This window comes from Leucopleurus acutus (assembly GCF_964270905.1).
Source record: "Leucopleurus acutus genome assembly, chromosome: 1".
In the NCBI taxonomy this organism is placed as follows: domain Eukaryota; kingdom Metazoa; phylum Chordata; class Mammalia; order Artiodactyla; family Delphinidae; genus Leucopleurus; species Leucopleurus acutus.
Window position 1 is genome coordinate 67,040,582 of NC_139142.1, and position 24,159 is coordinate 67,064,740.

The following is a 24,159-nucleotide window of genomic DNA, read 5'->3' on the forward strand; positions in this document are numbered from 1 at the left end:
CTCTTTGTGAACTGTGGCTTTTAGCATCACAAAGTGTCATCATTTGTCTTACTTAATGCCTATTAGCCTGAATTTTACTTTGATATCAAGATGGCAATGCCCACTTTCTTACGGTTTCCATTTGCCTAATATATTTTTGCCTATTCCTTTGTTTTAGCCTTTTTGAATGATCGTGTCTTAGTAGTGTCTCTTGTATACAGCACAGAGTTGAGTTTTGATTTGTGAGCCAATTTAAAATTCTTTTTCTTTTAATGGGCAAGCTTAGCCCATTAAAATTTATTGATATGATTTATTAATATTGAAATGTATATCTGATATCATTGATATTTATATTTTATTATATGTATGTTTTGTCTCAACTTTGTCATATTATTTTGTGTTATAATTACTGGATACAATTATATTCATTGTGTTTCACTGTGTAGTGTGTCTTCTTTGCTTTCATATATTTTTCTTTTGGTATTTAGGAAGATTTGTATTGTTATTCTGTGGTTATCTTTGTATTTATCCCTTAAGAGTGCCCTTAATCCCCCTTTTCTTACTTTTTACTAGCTGGTCTGTCACTTTTAAATGATGTCCCTTGACTCCTACCTAATCCCTCTATAATACTCAATGATCTTATTTTACTATTCCCATTTCTCTCGTCTACTTCCCTTTTTTGGAAGTTGCATTCTTTCTACTTTGTCAGAACATATAATGTTCACATACTGTTCTTATGACCCTGTCCCTTCCTTTGTTTTATTCTTAGTTCTACCATTAGATACAAGAAATGCTCACCATGTCTGTTTACTGCTGTTTCTCCACTCGCTTTTTTTTTTTTTTTTTTTGCAGTATGCGGGCCTCTCACTGTTGTGGCCTCTCCCATTGCGGAGCACAGGCTCTGGACGCGCGCAGGCTCAGCGGCCATGGCTCACGGGCCCAGCCGCTACACAGCATGTGGGATCTTCCCAGACCGGGGCACGAACCCGCGTCCCCTGCATCGGCAGGCGGACTCTCAACCACTGCACCACCAGGGAAGCCCCTCTCCACTCCTCTTTTGCTTGGATAAAGCTTACCCTCTAGGTCAGGGGTCAAAGAAACTTTTTCTGTAAAGGACCAGAAAGTACATATTTTAGGCTTTGGTCCACATACACTCTTTGAAAAAATTGAAGTAAACTATACTTTACAATATTTACAATATTATATTAGTTTCAGGTGTACAATGCAGTGATTCAGTATTTTTATAGCATGTACACTCTTTACTGCTGCTATTCGCCTTCTCCCTCTCCCTTCCCCTCCTCCTCTTCCTTTTCCTCCTCCTCTTCCTTCTCTTCCTTCTCCATCTCCTACAACCCTTTAAAATATAAAACATTCTTAGCTCATAGGCCACACAAAAATAGGTCACAGGCCTGATTTGGCCCATGGTCTGTACCTCCCAACTTCTGCTTTAGTAGGCTCTTTAGAAAGGACTTTTGAGTATTGTATTTCTTGAGTTCTTGCACATTCGTAACTGTTTTTTAATAGATTTGATGCTTGAAGGACATCATGCTATAAAACTCTTGGTTTATAATTTCTTCCCTTGAATTTCCTGAAAATACTGGCCCCTTGCTTTATATGTTGCTCCTGTGAAGCCTAATGCCAGTGTACGTTTCTTTTTTTAAAAAAAAATTATTTATTTATTTTTGGCTGTGTTGGGTCTTTGTTGCTGCATGTGGGCTTTCTCTAGTTGCATCGAACGGAGGCTACTCTTCGTGTGGTACACGGGTTTCTCATTGCAGCGGCTTCTCTTGTTGCAGAGCACAGGCTCTAGGTGCGCGGGCTTCAGTAGTTGTGGCACGTGGGCTCAGTAGTTGTGGCTCACAGGCTCTAGAGCACAGGCTCAGTAGTTGTGGCACACGGGCTTAGTTGCTCCACAGCATGTGGGATCTTCCTGGACCAGGGCTCAAACCTGTGTCCCCTGCATTGGCAGGCAGGTTCCTAACCACTGTGCCACCAGGGAAGCCCCAGTGTAAGTTTCTTACTCCTATAAGTAATTTGATCTTTTTTTGGCCTGGAAACTTTGAGGAGTATTCTTAGCCTTTAATATTTAATAGTTTTATTAGAATATATCTTAGAGTTTATTCTAGGCCAATATGCTCAGGTAAATGAAGGGCCCTGTCAATATGCTTAAGTTTTCTCTTACTTCCAGAAAGTTTTATTGAATTATAGTGTTAAATATTAGTTATACTTCACTGTTTTTCTCTATCACAACTTATGTATAATGTATAATTATATAATTATATATATATATATAATGTATATTATATATATATATTATATATATATTATATATATATATAATATATATATATATTGTATATATATATGTAATATATATATTGTATATATATATATTATATATATTTATATATATATAATATATATAATATATATTATAATATATATATAATATATAATATAATATATATTTATATATATATTATATATATTTATATATATAATATATATATATTTATATATATATATTTATTGTTTTATTATTTATATATATATATATATATGTGGCAAGCCCCTGCTTGCCACAACTAGATATATATATATATATATATATATAATATATTTTACATTATTATTATATTATACATTATATATAATGTGTCCCCTGCATTGGCAAGTGTCCCCTGTGTCCCCTGCATTGGCAAGTGGATTCTTAACCACTGCACCACCAGGGAAGTCCCTCTTCATCTTATTTTCATGTTTATGGTTTCTTATTAGATTTCCATTCAAATTACATTTCCATTATCAATGTTCTCCCTTGGATATCTTGTACTTTGTTCTTTATTTCTGAGATAGTTTTGTCTTTTTTTTTGTTCCAGTTCTATCTACTCTCATTGCATTTCTTCTTTTGCATATGTCATCCTGGGTCTATTTCTATTATTTAGTTTTAGATTTTTGCTTCTAGACTTTTTAATATTTCCCTTACAATAGCTTTGTATGGAATTTGTTTGATTTTGTTTTATATTCCAAGACATTTCCTGGACAATTTCTGGTTCATGAGCATCCTCTTCTCTTGTTTTAGTGAAATGCATTTTTTTCCCTAGTAGATGATGGTATTGATGTTGGTAGTGGGTGAAAGGGAGGTTGGCATGTTTTATTTTTCTTTTATTTCTGAAGAATCCTTAATTTTTACCTTTTACTTTTTATTTCCCTTTACTGTCACCTTCCAATGGTCCCCACCTCTTCTTTATTTATCTCTTTTTCTCCCAGAAGTATTATTTCCTCTTCTGTCTCTTCTGGTTCTATTCACTTTCATGCCCCTTTCTTCTATCAGGTGCCTTGTACAACCAAGTTTTGGACCTGTGTTTAGTATTTTGACACTTATGTTGGACTTGTCTTTCTGGGACTAATTTTGTTTGGGTTTTGCTTAAGTTCTCCACTGTCTTCTCTTTTTTATGGAGTGTCTTAAGGCTCCTGTGTCACTGCTCTCTACATCCATAGGCTTGCATTGGTGGTGGGAGCTATGGTGGAATTTGTTGTATTTCTCTACTTTCAGGTGATTTGCAGTTAATGGTATTCTGTTTCATAGTGATGTTGAAAGCATGTGTCTCATCTGGTTTTATTTATACTCTTTGTTGGTCTTCTAGCCTCCAGAATTATAATAAATAAATTTCTCTTGTTTACAAGCTACCCAGTCTGTGGTACTTTGTTATAGCAGCCAGAACAGACTAAAACAATGATCATTCTACTTATTTATCAATTTTCAGAATGAGTTGGTATACTAGCAACCTTCATAAGTGACCAATGAGTTGTTTATTTTTAATTTTTATTTTGTTTTATTATGAATTCATAGATTTTATGTTGAACAGAGAAAGAAATAGTCTGTACCTTCTCTAACATATCCACCTATTATTTTAATTTTTGCATATTCTCTTCTGATTCTGTCCATTGGCTTACATATTTTTACCTAGCTATAATTAACAGGTATAGTTAAGTTCATATTCTACCTAATATTATGAAATGTGAACTCAACGGGAGGAGAAATTTTATTCTGTTTTGTTCACTAATATGTTCCTAGTGTCTCAAATAGTGACTGGCACATAGTAGGTGCACAATAAAAATTTGTTGAATGAATAAATGGATGACTGTGCTTCAAAAGTGTTTCTTTAAAATATGTGTTTAAATTCATCAAACACATTAAAATGTTGTGGCACAGTAAAGAGTACTGTTCGTTTTCCTCACAGTAACTCTATTTATTCTTCTAAACTACTATTTACCAGTCTTTGAAAAGTGACATCCTGGAAAAAAAAATGCTCTATTACATTTCCTGGAAGTAATTAAGAAAGTAATTATTTGTGTTATGTCAATCTGGGAGAAACATAACAGCAAATGTTTTAGGGGTCTTATTTTACAGTTTTGATCCTGGATCCTTTTATTAATGTTTGGAATGATATAATGGAGAGAACAGCATAAGCTGAGTCAGTTGGGAAGTACCTGGAAGAAATTATTAGAATCCAACATGGACCTAGTATTGAAGGAGTGTAAAATACATCCAGAATAAAATTCAGTGCAGTTAATTATTGCTGGGAGGAAAAACAGTATACTCTGATATATAATGGGGACTTATAGACAAATATGGCTAAAATTTTGCATTTTAAGGGTGTGGTAAACCTAACTTGAATCAGCAATGTTAGCAGGAAAATGTGTTAGTAGGGAAAGCACAGGATACTGAAAGGCATAATGGCAGAATGTTATGTAAGTGTTGGGATCATAGTGTGCTAGGGACTGGAGTTAAATTCTAGGGCAGAAGTTACAAACTGGCACCCCACAAAATCACAAAACCCCTCTAGGTAGGTTTTGTTTGAGCGAAAGAAAGAAAGACCTTTAAAAAGTGGGAGATGTGGACATAAAAATCTAGATTTCCAGGGTCTCTTGAAAACTGGAAAATTTGGCAATTCTGGGTCCTCATTCCTGCCTGTCAACAGTAGACTAGTGCTGACTAGCAGCTGCCTATTTAAGTTGGGGCATATCCCATACTGTCCTCCACATCCCCCCACTCCCTAGCTCTAAGGCACTAAGGGTATTGTTACACTTCTTCCTCTGGCAGCTGTTTTTCCCATACCAGGTCCATAATCTGTTTTAATGGCCTCCTATTCACTCCACTGGTGAGGAAGGGATTCTCGCCCTAGGGTTATGGGGATGGCTGAACACGCAACACCCAGCACTGGACAGATGAGATTACAGCAGTTTATTAATCACATATACTGTCAGCCCACACTCCATGCAAGGTAACAGGAGGGATGCATTCAGAAGCAGAGTGAACAAGCAGACTTTTAAATGTCAAAAGGGTGAGGTGACCCCTGGTTCCTGTGAGAAGGTGTGGTTGACTAGTTTGAATAATTGTACAGGCTGGCGGGAAGCTGAAACTTGCTGCTCAGGGATGAGCAGTACCTTTGCCAGGTGGCCTTGATAAGGAGGGTTGCTTGGCTAGGAGACCTTATCCATGGGGCAGAGTGGGGAGGAGAACTTTTGGTTAGGCCATTTGAGGCCTTCTTGATTTCACTTGATATCAAGGCGGCACATAATGCTGGGGCTTAGTTTTAGGCCTTACACCAAAATACCATGCTTCACTCACTTACTTGGCTTGCCCAGTCCTATATCTAGGAGGAGGAATTTTTCTAACTCTAATAGTTTTTGAAATTGAAATACATTGGCAAGAATGGTTGTGTAGTTTTCTTCTCTGAAGATTAAAAAGAAATACAATGAACAAAAGCCAAGAAAATCTTATTATTTTTTTTTATTGCACTTCTGTCCAGTGTGGGTAGCCTCTAGTATCTTTTAGGAATTCTTCTAATCACAAGATGGCATTTTAGTTGGTATTAAGCAAAACTTTATGACAGGGTTGATAGTGAAACAGGTTACCAAGGAAACATTTATTCATTCAACCAGTATTTTTCCATCTGCTCAAAAATGTTTATTAAGCACAAACTGTGTCAAATGTGAAGGCTTTAAAAAACAACAAGGCTCATTTTCTTCCCTCAAAGAGCCTACACTGCTTCAAAAGACAGAGGATTAAACTAACAATTATGACGTAGGGTAGTAGGTGCTACCAAGGATGTAATCAGGGAGAACAAAGAAGGCAAAGGGAAACGCTAGCTGCTTGGAGATTTATATGTTTTAAAAATTAGATTAGTGACGATCTGGGATGACTCAAGTGTAGTCCTGAAGGTGAGAAAGCTTATCTTGCAGGGTTTTCCCGAGGTCAGTGTTTCTGAAATCCTCAATTTGAAAATTAGTAATTTCTGTATAAAGGTATCACATGTACAGTTCATGAAATGAAATGATTCCAACAATTCTGTAGCTTGCATGCTCTTTCTCTGTGATAAAATTTGTCTACAGTTTGTTTTTCCCTAATCCGACGGGGCTCTTATAAGTCATAGTGGTTCAAGACTGCATATTTCTGAGGACAAAGTTCCTTGGTGGGTTATCTCCTGTGACCTGCATTATGACTCTGAAGTCAGACAGGTGGGTCCTGGGGTCTTAGCAGCGGACTCAGGCCAGGTGCACAGGGTATGTGCGTGTGGGTGTGTGTGTGTGTTTGTGTTCCATGCCATCATCAGCGAGTGACTGACCACATTTTAAAGCGAAAATGTAAACAATTTGAGCATTCTTAGTAACTGTGTAGAGTTATATGTGTGTTTCTTTTCTCATTTCTATTTGTATAAATCAGAATTGTCTAGATGTATTCTTTAGAATACCAGTTTCCTCAGATGCTCTCAAAATAAGTGAGAAGTTCCATGATCAAAAAGGTCTGAGAGGGGACTTCCTTGGTGGTCCAGTGGTAAAGAATCCACCTTCAGATGCAGGGGACGTGGGTTCGATCCCTGGTCAGGGAACTAAGATCCCACATGCTGCGGGGCAGCTAAACCTGCACTCCACAACTACTGAGCTTGTGCGCCTCAACGAGAGAGCCCACGTGCCAGCAAACTACAGAGCCCAAGCGCTCTGGAGCCCGCATACCACAGCTACAGAGCCCACATGCCCTGGAGCCCGCATGCCACAGCTAGAGAGAAGATTGTGCGCCGCAATGAAAGATCCCGCGTGCCTCAACAAAGATCCCGCGTGCCACAGCCAAAACCTGATGCAGCCAAAAAAATAAATTAAATAAATTAATTAAATTAATATTAAAAAGTCTGAGAAATGCAGCATATAATATATAAATAGCCTATATTTTGTTTCATTTACTGTTTACAACTTTTTTTGATAGGTGCATTAAAAATTTCTTTTACCTAATTTTTTTTTTTTTTTTTTTGCGCGTTACGCGGGCCTCTCGCTGCTGCAGCCCCTCCCATTGCGGAGCACAGGCTCCGGACGCGCAGGCTCAGCGGCCATGGCTCACGGGCCTAGCCGCTCCGCGGCATGTGGGATCTTCCCGGACCGGGGCACGAACCTGCATCCCCTGCATCGGCAGGCGGACTCTCAACCACTGCGCCACCAGGGAAACCCTACCTAATGTATATTTTAACATTAGAGTTAGGATTCTGTGGAACCACTTTGAGAAATCATGGTCCCAGCAGAAAACAGATGAGTAACTTGAAGAGATTTTAATGAAGAAATGATTTACAAAGTGTGGATAGAATCTAGAGAAAGCACTGGAAATATTGGAATACCTCGGGACTGGCGAACAAGGAGACACCACCTCTGGTTCTAAAGGGTCAGGAAGCGATTAGCAGCACTTGTAGAGGGAGAGCTGCATGGGGAGGACCTCCTGATAGGAACTGTGGCCTTTGGATGAACTACGGATATAGCCAGTCCATGGTGACCCTTCTTTCTTTGATCCCCTGTTGACGACTTTCTTTGGCTAAACCCAAAGGGGTGCCAGAGGGTAAGAGGCACTTGATTTAGTCCATACAGTCAGCTTTGTGAGGCTCAGAAAAGGGTGCCGGATAGACCTGGAGGGGCAAACGGATGATATCCAGCATATAAATAATTAAGAACTGATTATGTTCGAAGAGTAAATCAGCTTTTAGTCCTAATAACAATTAAACTGTCACTGGAAGAGATCATGTGAATTACTTGTGAATAAATAGTACCCCAGGTATGTTTTCCTCAATGTTTCCTTTTTCTTTTCTTACTTTGGAGAACAGAGAGTGAGAAAAGACTAAACTTCCACAACCAAATTATTGTGGAACAAGCTTGGGGTACCATTGCCAATAGGAAATGATAAGAGAGGGTTTTTATTGCCCTCCGGTCTGACCTGATTTTAGCCCAGAGTGTTGTTACTACTTGTATTTGCCACCTGTTCAAAAAGCAAAGCAAATCTAAAACAATTAGAGACCTTGAATTTAGGTGGTTGTGGCAGAGACTGTTGGCTGCCTGCAAAATTCACTGTTTCCTTTTTCCATAGTAATGGCATTATAGTCAGCTACCTGATGAATAGAAGTGATGTGTGCCACTTCTGAATGGGGCTTTTTGGAAAGTAGGAATTCTTCCTCCATTCTCTTTTCGACTGGCTGAATGCAGATAATAACAAGACAATGGGGAAGCTACAGGGTGGAAGGAACTTTGATTCCTGAATCAATTGCATGTAGGAAAGCTGCCTGCTGACCTGAACACCTATTCTGAACTGTTATATAAACAAGAAATAAACTTCTGTTGTATTCAAGCCACTACATGTTTGCATCTATTTGATTCAGGCGTTTATTTAGCCTACCCAAACTAATACAGATGCCATTTAAAATTTTAATCTCAAATACTTCAATTATTTGTTATATGTTTACAACCCCTATGTGGTAAGCAGGGTAGGCACCTATTTTATAGGTAAAACAGTGGGGGAATAGGGAGATTCATTAATTCTTCCAACAAGTACTTACTGACCATTAGGAAAATTTGTTGCAAACATTTTATGAAATCATTATTTTTGGAGGGTGTTCATTCATTCATTCATTTTATAAATATTTACTCAGGGCTTTCAATGTGTCCTCCAGGAGCTCACAGGCTAGTATAAAAGACAAACACTAAATAAAAAAAGTTTAAGACATAAATTGCTACAGTGTTTAGTACTCATGAGAATAACAGAGTATTAAGAAAGCATATAATAGGGGGATTTGACCTAGTCAGATAAGTAGGAGAAGGGATCCCTGAAGAAGTGATGACTAAAGTAAGATGTGAAAGAAGTATATGTATTTAGGCTAGTGAGAAGGAGGAAGGAGCTTTCCTAAAAAAAGGGAACAATGTGTGCAAAGACCCTGAGTTAGATGGAAGGAGCCTGGTGAATATAGGGGGTAGGAGGAAAGCCATCATGATTGGAGCTCTACATTTAAATATGAAGTCAAGGAGGCTGAGGCTGCAGAGGAGAAGGAAAAAAGTGGGCAGAGGCACCTTAGTCAGCTTGGGCTGCTATAACAAACTACCACAGACTGGGTGGCTTAAACAACAGACATTTATTTTCAGTTCTAGAGACTGAGGAGTCCAAAATCAAGATGCCAGCATGTTCAGTTTTTGGTGAGGGCCCTCTTTCTGGCTTGAAGATGACCACCTTCTTGCTGTATCCTCACATGGCAGAGAGAGGAAGCTATGCTCTCTTCCTCTTCTTATAAGGGCACTAATCCCATCTTGAGGGCTCAGCTCTCTGGTTGATCATATCTAGAGACTCTCCCAGCCTTGTGTGAACTCCAGCATTTGTTCAGCTCTCAGTAATTGTTCTTTTCCCAGTAGTTGTTCTTTTCTTGGTGTTTCCTCTCAGCCCAGCCTTATGAAGTCTCACCCTGTGCATGTACAGCTTATTATTTGGCCCCAAACTCAAGGGATTCTATTTAAGTTTCTGAGTTCCTTCTCTATTCAGGCCCCTTTTCTCTGAGATCCTGTCCTGCCGCTTTTAGGAGACTTAGCTGCTTTGAATTCTACCATCTCTTTCCTCAGCTTGGCAAAACTGCTCTGTTTTGGCATCTACCACTAACTGCATGCATTAAACTTTTTTGATATCAATTTTCTCATATGGGATATGTGGGGTTGTTGAATTAGATTAGATAATCTCTAAAGTTCCTTACAGAGATTCAATGATTGCCTCTAGAATGATCAGTCTTAAGAAATTTTCATTACAAATAGTCAATGACTAGATTTTACATCTTGAGTCTAGAAATTCTACCTATGAAATTTTATACAGTAAACCAACACAGATGAGAAATAATACATAGTTCTCAGTAATAAAATATTCTGGTTAGTGGCTTGTCATCAAACATCCCACACACAATTTGAAAACCTAAAGTCTTCAAAGTTAATAACATTCAAAATACTGTATTGAACACAATTTTTGTTAGGTGACTCAGAAGATGTTTCAGGGTTGCAGTTCCTCATATGAACCAACATGGACATGAATTATCATTGTACTTTGGGTTTATAGAGGTTCCAGTTGATAGAAATTTCTAGTTGCTAGAATCTTGTATAACCCACCCTTTACAGTCTTTGTTTTCAGTAATTTCAAGATGCTACCAATCTTGAAGAACAACTATTGGTGAAAACCAACCTCTTGCAGAATGTTTATCTAAATTATCAATTACTACTTTCTTTTAAACGTTTGTTATCAGCCTCAAAGGGAAAGACTATGTTTTCTCTTTATTACTTTTTTTACACTATACCATCAAATGCTTACTGATTCTTCAATTGTCAAATTCAGGAGGTACTATTACAACACAAAAAACAAAAATTTTTCATGAAAAGTGTTTTGGGAAAGAGAAGAAACATACTAGTTTTTCAAAGGAACATTTTCCCATTGTAACTTCTTGGAGCTACTCTCCTTTTATAGAATCTGAATATTGATGGTATAAAAATTTTAAGCAAAGCTTCATAGGAGGAGTTCATGCACAGAGGTCAGATACTTTGAATTATTTTGTAGGTTTTTGGGCTGGGGAAATGTCTATGAAAATATTTCTTATGAATCTGAGAAAACTCACTGAGTCAGTAAATTCAGAATGCATGGACAGAGGCATTTTACCTTGACATCTGTGTGATTTAGCAGAATGCCATGCATATTCTGATACTGTAATTCATCTTTTGGTTTCTACCGTCTATTATTAACACAGAGGCCAGAATGACACTAATAAAACCAGGCCAGGTTGTGCTGCTCCTCTGCCCAGAACCATCCAGTGGCTTTTCCTCTCATTCAGAGTAAAAGCCACAGTCTATAAAGTGACCTGTCCCTTCATTCCACTCTTTCCATTCACTTCTTTCTAGCCATTCCCCTCATCGACAGCAGTTTCTTGAATCCTGCAGGCCAGCTCTGTCTGGTTCCTTTGGTCCTTCTGTCTGGAGCACTCTTACACCATATGGCCATGTCTTGCTCTTTCACCAATTTTAGGTCTTTACTCTCTGTTATCTGTGCAGTAAACCTTTATCTGCTCGCTCTTTAAAAGTGTACATTCTATTTAAAAATTTTAATGGAAATTTTTACTGAGACAATTGTAGACTTGCATGCAATGGTAAGAAAACAAGGAGGTCCCATATACCTTTTATCCAGTTTCCCCCAAAGGTAACATCTTGCTAAACTATAGTACAATATCACAACCAGGATATTGACATTGACGCAATCTACCGATCTTGTTTGGATTTTCCATTTTAATTTTTAAAGTATAATTTATTTTTTTCTGTAGCACTTCTTACCATCCAATATTTTTTTTTTTTTTTTTTGGTGGTACGCGGGCCTCTCACTGTTGTGGCCTCTCCCGTTGCGGAGCACAGGCTCCGGACATGCAGGCTCAGCGGCCATGGCTCATGGGCCCAGCCACTCTGCGGCATGTGGGATCCTCCCGGACCGGGGCATGAACCCGTGTCCCCTGCATCAGCAGGCGGACCCCCAACCACTGAGCCAACAGGGAAGCCCCATCCAGTATATTTTATATTTTACTTATTCTGTTTATTGACTTACTCCACCTTACGAGAATGTGAGCTCCGGGAGGGTAGTAATTTTCGTCTGTTTTGTTCGTATCACTATCTCTGAACCTGGGACAGAGTCTGAGAAAGTGGATACTTATACTTTTTTGTTGAATGAGTGAATGAATTGTATAGTCTCTCACACTGGGCTCTGTGTGCAGGATGATTCAATGCAGTGACACTGTACACTTAAAGAGGAAAAGTGAGACTCTTTACACATGTGGGATCTTCCCAGACCAGGGCTCGAACCTGTGTCCCCTGCATTGGCAGGTGGGTTCTTAACTACTGAGCCACCAGAGAAGTCCCTGGAACAGGATTCTTTACATAATATAATTCTGACATTGTAGTCACAAATGATCCAGATAAAAAACAAGGAAAAGAAGAAGGTATCATTTCTAGAAAGTTCTCTGGTAAACTCAGGTTTTATTTTATTTTTTGGCTGCGTTGGGTCTTTGTTGCTGTGCGTGGGCTTTCTCTAGTTGTGGTGAGTGGGGGCTACTCTAGTTGCCGTGCACGGGCTTCTCATTGTGGTGGCTTCTCTTGTTGCAGAGCACAGGCTCTAGGTGCGTGGGCTTCAGTAGTTGTGGCACGTGGGCTCAGTAGTTGTGGCTCGTGAACTTAGTTACTCCATGGCATGTGGGCTCTTCCCAGACCAGGGATTGAACTCGTGTACCCTGCATTGGCAGGCAGATTCTTAACCACTGCGCCACCAGGGAAGTCCTAAACTCAGATTTTAAAAAGATATAAATAAAAGATGAAAAAGAAGGACATATGCCAAGGGAAGATTAGAGAGTGGCCCAGACTGCATAAATGGTGTCAGGAAGAGTCGTACCCCACTATGAGTCAAGTGTAAGGGCAATAAATAGCTACTGGTGGTTGAGCACATAGGCCATGCTTGGCATGGATCACCTCATTGGATCTTTATGACAACCCCAAGAATTATCAAAATTAGAATTCAATATTCAGTTGGTAATATTATCACAATTATTGTCATCTTATTTTACTGACAAAAAAGTGAAGTACTGAGAGGCTAAGTAACTTGTCCAAGATAATGCAACCAGAAGAAAGAAGACTGCCCATACTCTTAATTATTACATTATTCTTTCTCCGATAGCTAAAAATATGTCAACAGATAGAAGTGATGGGCTTTTTGTCCAACATTGTAGTGAGGCTGAATGGTAGCAGCTGCTCTCTGAAAAGGCCAGAAAGAAGAAGTGGTCCAAAGACAGTTTGGGACAAGCTCAATAACCTAGTCTTGTTTGACAAAAAGATATATGGCAAACTCTGTAAGCAAGTTTCCAACTATAAGCTCATAGCCTCACTGTCATCTCTGAGAGACTGAAGATTAGCAGTTCTCTGGCTAGGGCAGCCTTTCAGAAGCTCCTTAGTAAAGGACTTATTAAGCTGGTTTCAAAGCACAGAGCTCACGTAACTTACGCTAGAAACACCAAGGGTGGAGACACCCCAGCTACTGGTGAGGATGCATGAACAGGTCCCTCCAGCTGTACATTTTGAAAAATAAAACTTTATTACGTAAAAAAAAGAAAAATAATTGATGGCTCTATTCTAACAAAGAAAAATTTAGTGAAGTTAAAGGAAAGTTTCTATATTAAAATTTTTTTGATCACAAAGTGTAAGATAAGAGTTTTTGTTGCTGTCACTAAGTTCAATGAGAGTGGCATGAAACAGCTCTTGTGGTCTTAGGCTGTGTTAACTGTAACAAAGTATGAGGAACAAAGAAGATGGCAGACTTGAATTCAGCAGCCACACTCAGAGCACTCTTTAAAAACACCAAACTTTAAAAAATTAAAAGATGACCCATTGATAGCATTAAAGAAAAATTTGAAAAGAAACATATGCCAGAAACTGCAATCCCCACTGCAATTACTGATTTTAAGTTTTTTCTTGTTATTTCCAAGTAATATTTCACAAGCAGATGCATTTTAATGCACTCATGTGTATAAGCTATTTTGCATTTTCTTTCCCACATACCACACATAATCATTTTAATTATCATTTTTGGAGGCTGAATAATTTTCTGTCATGTTGATGCACCATAATTTACTAAACCAAATTGTTGGGTACTTAGCCTGTTTGCATTTTATTTCCATTATGGGGAAATGTCATTTTGATCGATTGGAATTTTATCTTTTCTGTGTGGGATGTATTATGGTTGTCTAAATATAGCTCCAGGCTGGTTATAGAATTTTTCAGAGCCTATGGAATAGAAAAGGAATGATAGAACATTTCTACATTTATTCTTCATTAGGCAATGATTTTTCTGTTAGTGACTTGTACCATGCCTGAGTAAAGGAACCTGAGGTCAATGACAGTTATCCCAAAGGTTGTCTTAATATGTGAAGACCAAACCGCAGCAATATCTCTGGGGAAAGAGATAAATACGAGTTTCTTTAGATGAGAGTAACTGCAGCAGTAATGTGGGAAATGGGTGATCAGTTACTGGGGAATATTGGTCTGGTCTGTAAAAATCAGTAAATAGGAAAGACTGAAAATTATTTCACTCCTTGAGCAAATTCAGCTTGACCGTGGTTTTTCCCAAAGCCATACCCTCTCTTGTGTATCTGGTGAACTTTAATTCCTTTCTTAAGAGTCAGCTTACCAGTCACCATCTTTGTGAAGCTTTCCTTCTCCTTTCCAGCACAGAACTCTGTAATTCACCCCTCTTATTGCCTTTATCCTCACATTCACAACTCTTTTTTTTTTTCAGAATAAACTATGAGTTCCTTGGGGCTGGGACTTTGTCTTGCTCATCATTCTAGCTCCACCATCTATCATAGTATCTGGCATGTAGTAATTTTTTTTTTTGTGGTATGCGGGCCTCTCACTGTTGTGGCCTCTTCTGTTGCGGAGCACAGGCTCTGGACGTGCAGGCTCAGCGGCCATGGCTCACGGACCCAGCCGCTCCACGGCATGTGGGATCTTCCCGGACCGGGGCACGAACCCGTGTCCCCTGCATCGGCAGGCGGACTCTCAACCACTGTGCCACCAGGGAAGCCCATGTAGTAATGTTTTAAAAAGAAATTAATGAGTTCTTGTTGAGTGCATTAGAGTGAACAGTAAGAATCTATTTCATCTGTTGTACTTTGTTCAACAACTTAAGTACCAAGGAACGTTCTAGGTTTTAGTGTATAGTGGGTGTGTGCACACACCCACACACACTTGCTGCAAGGGAGAGTTGGAAAGATATTCTCTGACCTATGCATCCTCTTTTATAGAAGATGTAGGCGAGAAGTGGGGGAAGCTGGGAATAGGCATAAATGAGCCATTCTGTGGTGGCTGACCAGCACCTAAAACATATTCCGTCATTCTAGGGTTACAGAGCACCCCCTTTAGAGCACGATGTCTTTTTACACATATGGAAATATCTTCATTTTTTAAAGTGGTGATTTACTTCCCACAGTCTCTATCTATACCTTTGTTAAAGCTGAAAAGCTTGTTTATTCATCTTACCACTCACAGAGCCAAACTGTTTGAAATAGTTTATCTTCAGAAAGTAATAAGAGATGTAAGGGAAAGGATCACCAGGGTCTGTGTATTGACAGGAAGGAAGTTCCAGACATGCAGGGACATTCCTAGCTTTAATGCCAGCTTTTCTTTTACTCCTTTATTCAGTTTTCATTTGAATTTCTAAATCTGTCATCATGTCCAGACATCATGTCCAGACACTTGCCCCAATTCTGCCTTTCCAGCTTTATTTCAGAGTCAAATTCTTTCTCTTAGGTCAGCAACTTTAGTCAGCACCCCTTCTTTCTCAAAGGCACATTTGAATTTATCCCTACTGCTCTACTAACAAATTCTCAGTCCTTGTCATTTTAGCTTTTCACTTCTCTGTTCTTAAACAAAAATTGCTGACGGATCACTGTGATTTTCTTAAAACTTTGCAAGGCTAAGCTACTAGCAGGTAGCTAGACTTTGACACTGGAGCTATCAAAACCTCTGATTAGAAACTTCAGGGTTAGATGTTTCCCAGGAGCATTTATTTTAAGATACTGCTTTATGCATACAGAACCAAGATTTGGGATCTGTAGAGGTAGACAATAAGTTGGGGGGAGGCAACATCTGTAAGGTTCAGGTTCATGCCACATATCTGTACATGTTACCATTGGTACAATACACAGGGATATACCAGAGTCATCAGAGAAAGTCCAGCGTTACCCTGATTCAGGGAAGATTCTCTCCCAAACAAACATGGCTGGATTAATAAGCACTCCAGGTTTCAGGCAGCAATGAACACCTTCAAAGAGGCAATTACTGGTTGGCTTAATGTCAATTCCTGTCAAGACTGTAGAATGATGAATTAAAAGGATGGATTTTTTTAGCACATAGGGAAGATGCATGATTCTAAGAACATATGATGTCAGATGAATCTACTCTTTTTGACAAGGTTAATGAACTGGCAGTTAAGCGGAGTGGCATTTATATATATAGCATGTGGATTTCATGAAGACGTTTAACTGGATCCTGTGATATTCTTTGAAATAAAATGGAAAGAGGCTAAATAGGAGTAAGTTTAATGACTCAAAATTATTGAACAACTTTATCTCAAAATGTTTATTAATGGATCAATTTTAGTTTGGGAGACTTCTTTAATGCCAGGTTACAGGATTAAATACTTGTTGTAGTCAACATTTTTCTAAAATATAACCCAAATATTGACTGCCCCATCATTCTTCTGTTCCATCATGCTTACATGCTGTTGATAAGGAGTCCACTCACATCAGAAAGTGAGCATTGTGGATTTTACTGAAGATTCATAAGTCAGGGAAGAGGTTTTTATATTTTATACTCCAAAGTTAACAACTTATTCCTTCCATCAGAATTTTCTGAGTTTTATTGTCTCTTTGCTGCAGTGTCACCACTGAGAGTTATTTCTCTGTACTTTTTATGATACTTTGCCTAGCATTCCTGACTCTTGTTTTTCCTCTGTCCTCGATTTTCCCTAGGCATTTTGAATTCCTTTATAAAGCAGAGCTGTTCAACTTGAGCCTTCTTTCTACTTCTAGCTCCTCCCTCCAAGTTTATATACCCAAATCCATCATGGCATTTGTCAAAACAAGGAACCCTCTAGAATAACAGGATACACCCTCTTTGGAAAACAGGCAAGATTATAAAGGAAAAGATTTCCATAACAGCCTTGACTTAGGTGAAAAAAATTAGAACATGTATATATGAGGGTGAAGATGATAAGGGGGCTCAAAACCATGTTGTCTGGTTATCTATCACTGTGTAACAAATATCCTAAAGTGTGGTGGCTTAAATAACAACCTTCTCCATGGTTCTGAGAGTTGACTGTGCTCAGCTGGCTGGTTCTCTTGGGGATCTCACATGCAGTTGTAGTCAGTTAGTGACTGGGACTGAAGTCTCCTGCAGGCTCGACTGGGCTGGATAGTCACACGTCTGGTAACCTCAGTGCTGCTCCACACACCTCTTTTTCAGAAAAGTAGCCTGGACTTTTTACATGGTGGCTCAGGGCTCTAAGAGGAATGGACTTAAAGCACATGTTCTAAGGCAGAAGCTGAGGCTTTTTATCACCCATCCATGGATGTCCTAGAACTTCATTTTCACTGTATTCTATTAGTCAAGGCAAATCATTAAAGCCAGCCCAGATTCAAAAGGAGGGGAATTAGATTCCACCTTCTGAGTCAAGGAACAGCATGCATGTGTGAGTAGGGAAGGAATTGATGGTGCCATCTTTGACTTTCTTCCATTGTCTCCCTTGCCACAATTCACATCCCTCCCACATGCAAAATTACAGTCATCTCTCCCAGGATCCCCAAACCTTCCTTTTATCTCAGCATTGCATCAGAGTCTAGGATCTGCTCATCTAATCAGGTATAGATACAATTCTTTGGGTACCACACCTTGAGTATGGTTTCTGTTAACATGAAGACCTTGAGCCAAAGAGACAAGTGTTATCTGCCCTCTGCACACCCAAGATACTGTGGTGATACAGGATAGGATAGCTATACCATAAATTAACACTCCTGGCAAAAGGACATGGTAGTCACTGGTCTAATTCTGAAAACCACCTGTTCCTTTAAATGGGTCCATCCTGCTCCCTGACAATGATTCTCCGTGGTTCTTGGTTCTGAACTCTGAGTCATCCTTCCTTTTCTATAAGAAATGGTTCATGTTTGCAATGAAGTAGTTTTCTCAGCCTGCACCCTCATAGAAGTTTCGGGGTCCAAAGATGATCTAAAGGTATAAAGTGATATTTCATTGTGGTTTTAATTTTCATTTCTCTGATTACCATAAATATTAATGAATTTGAGTATCTTTTCTATGTTTCTAGGTAATTCATATTTCTTATTCTGTGAAATGCCTATTTATGTCTTTTGCTTATTTTCCTTAAATGGATTGATTCCAATGGATTGGTAGAAATTCTTTATATTTTCTGGATTATAATCCTGGATTCTGTGTTAAAAATACCTTTTCCTAGTTTGTGGCTTGTCTTTTTACTTTCTTTATCATATCGTTTGAACTGAAGTTATTAATTTTAATATATCAAACTTATCAGTTCCTTCTTTTGTGGTTGTGCTTGTTTCTTTTTTCTTTTTCTTTTTTTTTTCAGTACGTGGGCCTCTCACTGTTGTGGCCTCTCCCGTTGCGGAGCATAGGCTCCGGACGCGCAGGCTCAGCGGCCATGGCTCACGGGCGTAGCCGCTCCGCAGCATGTGGGATCTTCCCGGACCGGGGCACGAACCCGTGTCCCCTGCATCGGCAGGCGGACTCTCAACCACAGCGCCACCAGGGAAGCCTGTGCTTGTTTCTTTTTAAAGAAATTCTTCTTTACCCTGAAATCATACATATATTTCTTATTTTCTTTGAAAAGTTGCATAGTTTTGATTTCATATTGACATCAATTCATAAGCATGGTGTGAATTAAGGATCAATTTTCATTTATTTAATATGGATAACCTGCTTTACCAGCCTCATTCAACATTATGTACAATGTCAGCTCTGCCTTAAATCAGGTTTCCATATATTCTTGAGCTTTCTATCCTGTTAGCTGTGACCAATACTACATTGGCCTCTGTGATCAATACCATATTGCTTTAGTTATATATCTTTAAAATAAGTCCTAATATCTACTATGGCAAGTCCCCCAACGTGGTTTTCAGGACTGTCCTAGATCTCCTTGACCCTTTGTGCTTTCATACAAATTTTAGAAGCAGCCTGTCGGGTTCCATAAAAATAAAAGAAAGCAAACAACTCCTCATTCATGTTTTGATTGCAATTACAGACATTACTGCATTTTCACTGTCATTCACTCTCATGTCCTCATTTCCTTCCTCACCCAACTTGGATTTCATGTTTACTCACTCCCTTGCAAATACCTTTAATTCCCTTGTCCCTCTCTCCCTTCTTTTTACTGCCACCACATAGTTGCTTTCTCTGTGCCTGTACCCAATTTCTCCAGCTATAATTGCTGGAGAAAACCAAATAACTACACTGAGTGGTTTCATTTAAAATTCATGACGACAGATTTCAAATAAGCCCTCAATACTATTTAACATTCCTCTACACTTAACCGTTCTCTGAAATTACCTCTATCATACCTCTCCCTCTCTTGTCAAACCTGTTTCTCCCTGTTCCTTTCCCTTTTCACTCTCAGAAGATAATCTTGCCTCACTTGATTGAGGTCAGAGCAACAAGGAGAAACTCTCTTATTATCCTATCTCCAAATCTACCTACCACATCAGTCCCAGTTTCTGCTCCCCTCCCACCACCTGTTCTTGGTTGTTACTAAGAACAAAACTCACTGTTCCTATCAAAGGCCAGCTCCTTCCTTGTGTTCTGGATCTCATCCCCTCTCATCTTTTCAAGATGTTTCCTTTTGCATTCTCTCTCATCTACTTCATGAAGTTTTCACTTTCCACTGACTAATTTCCATCAGAGTAAAAACAGGCTCTATTATCAAACTAACAAAAAAGCAAAACCTCTTAGGATCTCTCCTTTCAGCTAATGTCCCAGTAGAGGCAATATGATGTAGTGGTTAGGAATATATAGTCTGATGCCAGATTCCTTGGGTTCAAATTTCACCTCGTCACTTACTAGTATTGTGACCCTAGGCAAGCGACCCTATCCAGTTCAGTAGACACTAGCCACATGTAGCTATTTACATTTAAGTGTATATTAAAATTCAGTAAATTATTTTATTTATTTTTTTATGGCTACGTTGGGTCTTCGTTGCTGCGTGAGGGCTTTCTCTAGTTGTAGCAAGTGGAGGCTACTCTTTGCTGCAGTGCACGGGCTTCTCATTGCGGTGGCTTCTCTTGCTGCAGAGCACAGGCTCTAGGTGCCTGGCTTCAGTAGTTGCGGTACATGGGCTCAGTAGTTGTGGCTTGTGGGCTCTAGAGCACACGGGCTTAGTTGCTCCGTGGCATGTAGGATCTTCCCGGACCAGAGATTGAACCCGTGTCCCCTGCATTGGCAGGCAGATTCTTAACCACTGTGTCACCAGGGAAGTCCTAAAATTCAGTAAATAATTTAAATAAAAATTTAGTTCTTCAGAGGGACTAGCCACATTTGTGGCTACCATATTGGATGATGCAGCTGCTGAACTGTTCCATCATTGCAGAAAGTTCTATTACACACCACTGGTCCAGAACAGCAGGCTTCTTTTTTTTTTTTTTCCATTTTTTAAAAAAAAATTGAAGTATAATTGATTTACAGTGTTTCAGGTGTACAGCAAAGTGATTCAGATATATGTATGTATCTATGTGTAAATATATATGTATATATATATTTATATTCTTTTTCAGATCCTTTTCCATTATAAGTTATTACAAGATGTTGAATATAGTTCCCTGTGCTGTAGTAGTCATTGTTGTTTATCTGTTTTATACATAATAGTGTGCATCTGTTAATCCCAAATTCCTAATTTATCCCTCACCTTCCCCCTTTGGTAACCATAAGTTTATTTCTATGTCTGTGAGTCTGTTTCTGTTTTGTAAATAAGTTCATTTGTATCATTTTTTTAGATTCCACATATAAGTGATATCATATGATACTTGTCTTTCTCTGACTTACTTCATTTAGTATGATATTCTCTAGGTCCATCCATGTTGCTTGCAAATGGCATTATTTCATTCTTTTTTATGGTCGAGTAATATTCCATTGTCTATATATGCCCCACATCTTCTTTATCCATCCGTTGATGGACATTTAGGTTGCTTCCACATCTTGGCTATTTGAATAGTGCTGCTATGAACATTGGGGTGCATGTATCTTTTCGAGTTAAGAGTTTTCATCTTTTCTGGATATATGCCCAGGAGTGGGATTGCTGGATCATATGGTAGTTCTATTTTTAGTTTTTTAAAGAACCTCCATACTATTCTCCATAGTGGCTGCACCAATTTACATTCCCAGCAACAGTGTGGGAGGGTTCCTTTCTCTCCATACCTTCTCCAGCATTTATTATTTGTAGATATTTTGATGATAGCAATTCTGACCAGTGTGAGGTGATACCTCACTGTGGTTTTGATTTGCATTTCTCTAATAATTAGCAGTGTTGAGCATCTTTTCAAGTGCCTGTGGGCCATCTGTATTAGAACAGCCAGTCTTTAAAATTTTTTTGATTTTTTTTTACAAATTAAAAAATTATTTGTTTTTCCAGCTTTATTGAGATGTAATTGACATATACATTATGTAAGTTTAAGTTATACAATGTGTTGATTCGATACAATTACATATTGCAAAATGATTATCCCACTAGCATTAGCTAACACTTCCATCACATCACATAATTGTCAATTGTTTTCTGTGTTGAGAACGTTTAAGAACCCCTTTCTAATTATATTCTATCATATCACAATTTAAGTTTTTAATCAGCATTTGTCCCTATCTGATATAGTTTATGTTCACTTATTTCTTTATTTATTGCCTGTCTTTTCCTATCGGAATTCAAGCTCTGTGGGAACAGTTTCTGCTTCACCACGTGATTCTCAGTGCCTAGAACGATGCCTGACACTACTGAGTTCAATAAATATTTATTCCGTGATGGCTGATCAGACATTAAAAAGCTTTGGGCTGGGAAGAGAAATGTTTACTGAGACATAGTGTACTCATTTTTACATCGTTGGTGGATATTAGCTGTAGTGTATTGATAATGAGGGATATAGTAATTACTAATATTTAGAGTTTAGTGAAAGTCAAGGAAAAGGAATAAGCAGCTATACTGAGACTGGGAGACTGGGTCCTGGTGTTTGTGCTGTGTCAGCAGTAGAATATTAATAGCCCAAGGGCCTGATTAGAATATTTGAAAGTTTAAGACTTCGAGAACACACATGTGAACCATTGTTGAGGAGTTAGATTCTATGTGTGAGTTTAGTTGCTTTGGAAGTAGGCTGCCTCACATTCTCGAGAATGTTCATTGCAGTATTGCCTGTGACAGCAAACGATTGGAAACAACTTAAAAGTTCTGCAATATGGGAATAGATAAACACATTATGGTACAATCATACAATGCAGCATTATGGAGCAGTAAAATGACTACACTAGATCTCAATTTATCATTGGAAATAAATCTCAAAATCTAGTGATGAGTTGAAAAGAACAATTTATAGGTGGATGAATATGGTATAAACACATAAATTTTAAAAATAAATTTATTTATTTATATTTTATTTTTGGCTGCGTTGGGTCTTTCTTGCTGTGCATGGGCTTTCTCTAGTTGCAGCGAGTGGGGGCTACTCTTCTTTGCAGTGCGTGGGCTTCTCTTCGTTGCAGCGCGTGGGCTTCTCATTGCGGTGGCTTCTCTTGTTGTGGAGCACGGGCCCTAGGCAAACGGGATTCAGTAGTTGCAGCATGGGCTTGCAGGCTCTAGAGTGCAGGCTCAGTAGTTGCTCCGTGGCATGTGGGACCTTCCTGGACCAGGGCTCGAACCCATGTCGCCTGCACTGGAAGGCAGATTCTTAACCTGTGCACCACTAGGAAAGTCCAATACTTACATAATTTTTTATTTTTTTTTTTTGGAATCAACAGTCAAGTACCTTATTTTTTTTACATACTACCCAAAACAATCTACAGATTCAACACAAGCCCCATCAAACCACCAATGGCATTCTTCACAGAACCAGAACAAAAAAATCTTAAAATTTGTATGGAGACACAAAAGACCCCAAACACCAAAGCAATCTTTTTTCTATTTTTAACATCTTTATTGGAGTATAATTGCTTTACAATGGTGTATTAGTTTCTGATTTACAACAAAGTGAATCAGCTGCATATATACATATATCTCCATAACTCCTCCCTCTTGCGTCTCCCTCCCACCCTCCCTAACCCACCCCTCTAGGTGGTCACAAAGCACTGAGCTGATTTCCCAGTGCTACGTGGATGCTTCCCACTAGCGATCTATTTTACATTTGGTAGTGTATATATGCCCATGCCACTCTCTTACTTCGTCCGAGCTTACCCTCCCCCCTCCCCATGTCCTCAGGTCCATTCTCTATGTCTGCAACTTTATTCCTGTCCTGCCCCTAGGTTCTTCAGAACCATTTCTTTTTTTTTAGATTCCATAAATATGTGTTAGGATATGGTATTTGTTTTTCTCTTTCTGACTTACGTCACTCTGTATGATAGTCTCTAGGTCCATCCACCTCACTACAAATAACTAAATTTCATTTCTCTTTTGGCTGAGTAATAATCCTCGTATATATGTGCCACATCTTCTTTATCCATTCATCTGTCGATGGACACTTAGGTTGCTTCCATGTCCTGGCTATTGTAAATAGAGCTGCAATGAACATTGTGGTACATGACTGTTTTTGAATTATGGTTTTCTCAGGGTATATGCTCAGTAGTGGGATTGCTGGGTTGTATGGTAGTTCTACTTTTACTTTTTTAAGGAACCTCCAAACTGTTCTCCATAGTGGCTGTATCAGTTGACATTCCCACCAACAGTGCAAGAGGGTTCCTTTTCTCCACACCCTCTCCAGCATTTATTGTTTGTAGATTTTTTGATGATGGCCATTCTTACTGGTGTGAGATGATACCTCATTGTACTTTTGATTTGCATTTCTCTAATGATTAGTGATGTTGAGCATCCTTTCATGAGTTTGTTGCCAATCTGTATATCTTCTTTGGAGAAATGTCTATTTAGGTCTTCGGCCCATTTTTGGATTGGGTTGTTTTCTTTTATGATATTGAGCTGCATGAACTGCTTGTAAATTTTGGAGATTAATCCTTTTTCAGTTGCTTCATTTGCAAATATTTTATCCCATTCTGAGG